This window comes from Parasteatoda tepidariorum, chromosome 1 (genome assembly GCF_982258835.1).
Source record: "Parasteatoda tepidariorum strain Cologne lab strain chromosome 1, Ptep-v5.0, whole genome shotgun sequence".
Lineage (NCBI taxonomy): Eukaryota > Metazoa > Arthropoda > Arachnida > Araneae > Theridiidae > Parasteatoda > Parasteatoda tepidariorum.
Genome location: NC_141755.1, coordinates 35400967 through 35407907, shown reverse-complemented (window position 1 = coordinate 35407907; position 6941 = coordinate 35400967).

The window sequence follows — 6941 nt, the reverse complement described above, 5'->3', positions numbered from 1 at the left end:
TGTGGAGGGTTTCGTGATAGAGAGCGAGGATTTCGTTGGGATTTTTCGTAGTTTGATATGGAAGATCATGTACATAAAGACAGAGGTTCGGGAGATCTGTTAGGAAAACTGGAATGTGGAAGGGAATGATATTGTATTTACTTATGCCTTTTTGGTTGAAGATGTCCTGAAACTTGAGAAAAAGAATGGAATTTATGCAAAAGGCGATTCATTGGGGAGTGAGATCCAAGGAAACAGTGGTGGAGGTAGAATTTTTTTGCTGCTAAAAGGAGTCTGTGCGATATTGAGGTGGTGCCAGCTTCTTTGTGAAGGATATGAATTGGAGTCCAGCGTGGGAGCCCCATTGCTGCTCGGAGGCTAGAGTTGCATATTGTTTCAACTACTCGGAGGTGGGATTTTGGCGCAGAGAAGAGAATTGGGCTGCCATGCTCTAACATACCTTTAAAAAGGGTCACCACATTTACTGGGGAACAGGCAGCGATCGCATTTTCAGATCTATGGTCACTCCGATCCTAGCCGACCAATTATGCTGAGACGAATTGTACCCACCGAGAATAATCATTGCAACAAGTTGTGCCCACAACAAATTGCCGTTGCTTTTAGTCGTGCCTAAGATGAATTGTGCCGGCGACAAATTGTGTCCTAGACGAATTGTACTTGCAGCGTGTCGTGCTCACGATGAATTGTTGTTGCAGCGAATTGTTCTCACGACGGATTGTCCCACGACCAATTGTGCGAGATGAATTGTCGCATGAATTGCGTGAGACGAATTGAGGCAGAACCCATCGGAAATTTCAGTTAAAATAGTTTCCTAAATTGCAAACATAAGAAAAATTCTTTTCTTATATTTTCTAAGATCTGCAAGGTTATTTATAATTATTTAAATTAGCTGTGATTTTTCTTAAAAAAACATTAATTTATACATAATTTTCATAACATTTAATTGAGGAATTCTTTCGTTAAAAATTGTTAACTGAATCGGAGGCGAGAGTCGTGCACTTTTTGAGGGTGAAATAGCAATTTTCCAGTCTGTGCACCAAATTTGGATGGTGGTGAGGGCATCTTGGAGTTTAGCAATGACTCTGTCAAAATATTTTGCAGCGTAATAAATATAGATGTCATCAGCGAACACAAGAATTCCAACTCCAGCGGGAAGGTTTTTGTGAATGTCTTTAAGATAAAACATAAAAGGAAGGGAGGAGAGGACACTGCTTTGCAGGAGGCCTTGGTGTTGATGGAAATCGTTAGATCGGGTGCTGCTCCAAGAGATGTGGAAGGTTCTATTTGAGAGAAAGTTTTGTAAGAAGAGCGCCTCTTTTCCAGATATGCCGGCCGAGAAAAGTTTAGTGAGGAGACCATCAATCCATACGTTGTCGTATGCGGAGACAAGATCGAGTGCAACGCAAACGATATATTTCCTCCGTTCACTTGCTTCAAGTATGTCATGGTACAGTATTGAGTGAGTTGTATTCCAGTCTCGAAAAGGGAGGAAGACAGTGTGGGAGGGAGGGAAGATATTTTGTTGAAGGCTAAAATTAAGGAGCCTTTGCAGCAGAATACGTTCGCAGACTTTCGCGAAAGTAAAGGTGAGAGCAATCGGTCGATAACTGCGAATTTCTGAGGGTTAATTTCTTGGTTTTAAGATCGGAACGATTTTCGTTAGGGTCCATGAACTAGGGGGTGGGCTGTATCTTGAATGTCATTAAAGAAGTTAGGGATCTTATTTGGGTAACGGGAGTGAATGAAAAAAAATATAAATGGAATGAGGTTAGCCGGAGTGTGGTCTGGTCCGGGAGCCGTATTCTTTGTTTGAGGTATAGCTGCTTGCAGTTCGGTAGACGAGAAAGGGGTACCCAAAGCGTTGTTGCCTGTGCCCCAAAGCGAGAAAGGGATTTAGCATGGGCCTTGAGCATGGAAGAGGTTTTCACCGAGGAGATTAGCTTGGTCGAGTGGACAAATGATAACTGTCGCTTGGTGGGTTAAAATCAAGTTTCCTAAGGGACATGAGGAATTTCTCGTTGAGATACTTTTTAAGATTTTAAAAATGTTCTTTGAGGACCCTAAATTGGCACAAATGTTATCCCAAGAAATTCTTTTTCTGCTTTTAATGTAATGGTGGAGTAGTGCGGAGTATTGTTTGTATTTGAGCCAAAGTGTTGATGAGACTTGTTTTTTAGCTTTCCGCAAAAATTTGCGCTTTTGACCTAACAGAAAAGCGCATTTTTAGTCCGACCACGGAGTCGTGGGATGAGGGGAATATTTTGGGGTTCGGGTATTATTTTTGACTGCAGAATTCCTTGCGTTGAGATTATTATTGGACAGAACTTGAACGATTGCATTTTGTGCATTTTACCAATGAAGTTAACTTTAGTTTAAATTGGGAAATGTTCACTATCAAAAGGGTCTAGAAAGACTGAAAAGGAAGATTTTTGGAAAAGTTCGGGAGAAACTGGAGTAAGATCTAGTAATGACTGTTGATGATGCGGACCGCTAAAATGGGTGGGAGTATTTGTATTGAGGATAGTAATATTATTTGACAGGATCCAGTCAAAAAAATTTTTAGCAGTTTGGGAGGCCGAGACCGAGCCGAAGGCACGGTGTCTCACGTTAAAATTTCCGACGATGATGAAAGGTTTGTGAATGCTGGAAAGAAAATTTTTCAACCATTGTACGAAATACATTCTGCCTGGTGAATAAATTTTTACTACCGTAATTAACCTGGATTTTGACACCGAGTATCTCAATTCGGGAAGGGGGGAGATTATGGAAATAAATTCTTTGAAATGGGATATGTTTTATGGGTGCCCCCTCTTTGGTTAGGGGGTCACGATCCTGTCAGAGGGTTAATTTACCTTTTAAATTTAACTGATCATCTGCTTGAAGAAACGATTCTTGGATGGCGTTGATATCAGTCTCCGTGAAAATGTTTTGAGTCAATCGGTGGCTTTTATTTCTAAGTCTTCCAGCATTCCATTTTATTTTATTTTATAACCGTCGTTGAACAGCCGACCCAATTTCATGGGTTTACGACTACTAATGTTCAACTCCGTAGCTTTGTAATTTTGAACCAATCCAGAAGACAAGGAAACTCCTGGATCAGTACCCCAGAGGTATTGATTTGTTATGGAAATATGGAGGACTTTGAGACTCGACAGATTTAACGTGCATCAGTCACCATTTACTACACGGGGAGTCTTCGGCTGGTGAGGATCGAACCCACGACCTCTTGGACATGGGCCCAGCACCCTACCGACCAGGCTATCCCGGCCTTCTCTAGCATTCCATTGAAGGATATTAAATATCGGAATTAACATAGTTTATAAGAAATAAAGAAAAAAAAATTTTTTTGAAGTTTCTCTAAACGCCTGGGACAGAGTAAGTAGTAATAGTTTTTTTTTCTTCTTAAAAATCATTTTATAAAGGATCAAGAGATAATTAATCCTCATCGTTATTCAACGGCATTAGAGGCATTGATAAGGAGCTGTCCATAGGCATATGCAGATCTTGGACTACAGGTTGGACAGCTGTTGGGAGAGGTTTTGAAGTCAATTGCACATAAGTTGGGGGTGTGTTGGATTTCTTCTTATTTTTTGCTCGCTCTGGAGAGAAGTCGGGTGGGTGGGGTGAGACTTTGGTTTCTGTAGATGCACCCTGGGGAATGGTGTTTCGTTTGATATTTGTTATCGCTGGGGTAAGTATATTATTAATAGAGGCCGTCAAATTCTCAATTTATTGGGCCGCCAGTATAGAAACTTGTTCTGTGCAGGTATTCTCTGTTGCATGGATCCCGTGAACTTGTTAAGTTCCTATTTTAACTCGCCCTCGGGTAATGTATTCTCCTGGCACAGACTGAGTTATTTCTGCGTATGAGTTTTTTTTAAATATGCTATTCTTCTAGCTTCACACATCGGAACATGATGAGTAGACTTAATTCTGTGGTATAGCACAAGATTTTTCTTTTGTTTCAATGCTAAACCATAAGTCTGTTGCGCCGTTATTTTTGGCTTAAACCAGTATATCTTCAATGGGCTCTTTGGAGTACCATTGGTAATCTAAGAGATTGGTCATTTTGACCGGATAGTCCCTAAAAGGTAGAGAGTCAAAGTGGCTTACCCGTTTTTTGGTAATCCTGAAATAAACAGGGCATTATTTATCACCTTGCTTTAAATTCATGGATGTTCGCTTGTCATCCAAAACAAAAGTAATGATACGCTGAAAAGCTACAATGATTCGAACAAAAACTTCAACACGACCTTTCTTCCAAAAAGCCTATCTTCTCTAAACACTGGTCTTAAGCAACTGTTTCTCGGCACGCGTGGAGAAAAGTGTACTTTAAAAGCACGAACACGTGAAGATCTGAAAACTCCAAGAAGAGGATTTTTGCTCTTCGCTTTTATCCTCTGTGTTGTAAGGGAGAGTTCGGTTGTAGGTGATGTGTTGAGTTGATGATGATGATGGAAAAGTGAAAGTAAAAGATGTTCATGAAGAAACTTTAAACTAATTCAATGCAAAATTTGCAGTTTTCCTAGAATTCAAAATTTAATGGTTCCAACACTTTTGGATAGACGCACATTCCTCAGTGGAAAATGGAAAACTCTTAACGGAAGCACTCTTTTCCCCAGGCGATCGGGGAAGCAAACACCGATGAAATTAAAAATTTGTTGCATTTATGAACATGTGAGATTTGTAGGTTGGGGACTAGAATCGTCTAGTCAAACCTGAAAAGAACACTAAATTTCTTAAAAGATTTTTGTGTTGTTCATAGCTGAGTAGACTGTGAGAGAAAAGTCAGAATACCCCGATGGAGGCACACAAAGGGGAGGTCGCAAAGCCTATTTTGCATTGCATTTAACTGAAATGTGCTACTTCGGAGACGAGATATTAAAATGTCGTAATTACTGTTTGGTAGTTGATTGAGAGAAATTTTGTTAATTGGGTGACCAAAGTGGAAGCGTTTGTGGTATTTCGAGTTGATCCAGAGGATATTAAGTCCGCGGTTTGAGTCTAAACATGATGAACATGACGAGTCTTCGGGAGAGATAAAGGGGATGGCTCGAGCTGCATTGGTGGCTTGTTTAGCTAGTCTATCCGCAATTTCGATAGGAGGAATGCCAAAGTGTGCTGGTATCCAGGTAATCGTTAGAGACTTCACTTTTGGTTGCATTTGTTGAAACGCTCCTTCTTTAAACAAAGCGGAGGATACTATGAGGGGATTTAAGGGGAGCCTCAGAATATAATGCGAATTGTGTTAAAGTATTAAGTATGTTTTTGTTTCATAATTCATCACTGCAAAGTTGAAGTATCATTTTGTGCAGTATTTTCTCCTTTTTTCTTCTTCTTCTATTTTTAGGAGGGAGGCAAATTTTTAAGGGGCTCATTTGACTAAGACCTTTTGTAGATGAGGCCCAGGATTGTACTCTTAAAAATTTGTTAACTCCTTATTTATACAAAAATAGGCCGCAATCGTAAGTATCTTCCTTTTGTTTCATCATTCATTCAATTCATCATTTTGAGCGAAAGCGTTTCACCGTTTTTTTTTTTCTTTAGGGTAGGAGGGAGCTGATTTTTTTACGAGCACTTTAGTCCTAAACATTTTACGGTTCGGGCCCCGGTTAGTACACATAAAAGTTTGTAAACTCTGAATTTTATGCAAATGCATTTGGCTGAAGATGCAGTTTCTAAGACTTATGGTTCCTAATTTGTGAAGCATTTACATAGCTTCAGACTAATTATAATAATAAAATATTCATTAAATAAAATTTTAAATTAACATTTAATTCATAGTGCAAAAAAAAGTAAATTATGTTTTAAAAATACATTAATTTTTAAATTCCTTCTTTCTTCATTTATTTTTGTATTTTTCGTTTCAAGAGGACATGGGGTTTTAGGGCCCCACCTTTAAGAAGGGCCACCGCATTTACTGGGGACCAGGTAGCAATAGCATTTTTAGATCTATGGCCACTCCGATCCTGGCCGACCAATTATGCAGAGACGAATTGTACCCACGGAGAATTGTAGTTGCAACAAGTTTTGTCCACAACAAATTGTCGTTGCTTTTAGTCGTGCCTATGATGAATTGTACTGGCGACTATTTTTCTTTTTTAAATTTAATTAGCCACAATAAAGAAGGAACGTTGCAAAGCTACGTGCTACATTAAAGACGTCTCTAGAGTAACTGAATAACTGTTCATATGGAAATCGCAGGTATCCGTCTCATACAACAACGCCCCCTATAGTTCGTTGCGATCGCGAATTGTTGCTGCAGCGAATTGTTCTCCCGACGGATCGTTCCACGACCCGATTGTGCGAGATGAATTGTCGCTATGATGAATTGCGCGAGACGAATTGAGGCAGAACCCATCGGAAATTTCCAATTTTCGAGGGGGACAAAATTAAGATACGCAGTCATAATAGTGTCCTAAATTACAAATATAGGAAAAATTATTTTCTTATATTTTAAATATCTGCAAGAAGGTTATTTACAATTATTTTTTTCTCTTTATTGCCTTTTGCTTTGGTGAATTTAAATCGATTGAGATTTAGGAAAATTTTCTTCAAGTCTGAAATATTGAAAGGAATGGCGACGCCTATGGCACGACGCCCATGCTGAATTGATTGTTTTACTTTGTTATTTTGTCTGATTTGGTCACTGTCCAGCAGTGGACTGATCGTTAAGACACGGTTCCCAGCAGATCACCGAAGTCAAGCCTCACTGGCTACGGTCAGTGTGCGGGTGGGGGACCACTTGGATCAGCCTGCGTAGGGATCGAGGGTGTGCGGTATTGGTCCTCGTTAAACTGTTCTACTGTAAAGTGCTCGACTTCGCGTGCAGGTCGTCGGGCTACCGAAGCGGGGGGTGCCATCCTCTCTCCAGAGGATCAAAATTGTGATGGCATGTCTTCGGATCATCCTCCAGGGATGTTTCCCAGACCGTCACCAAT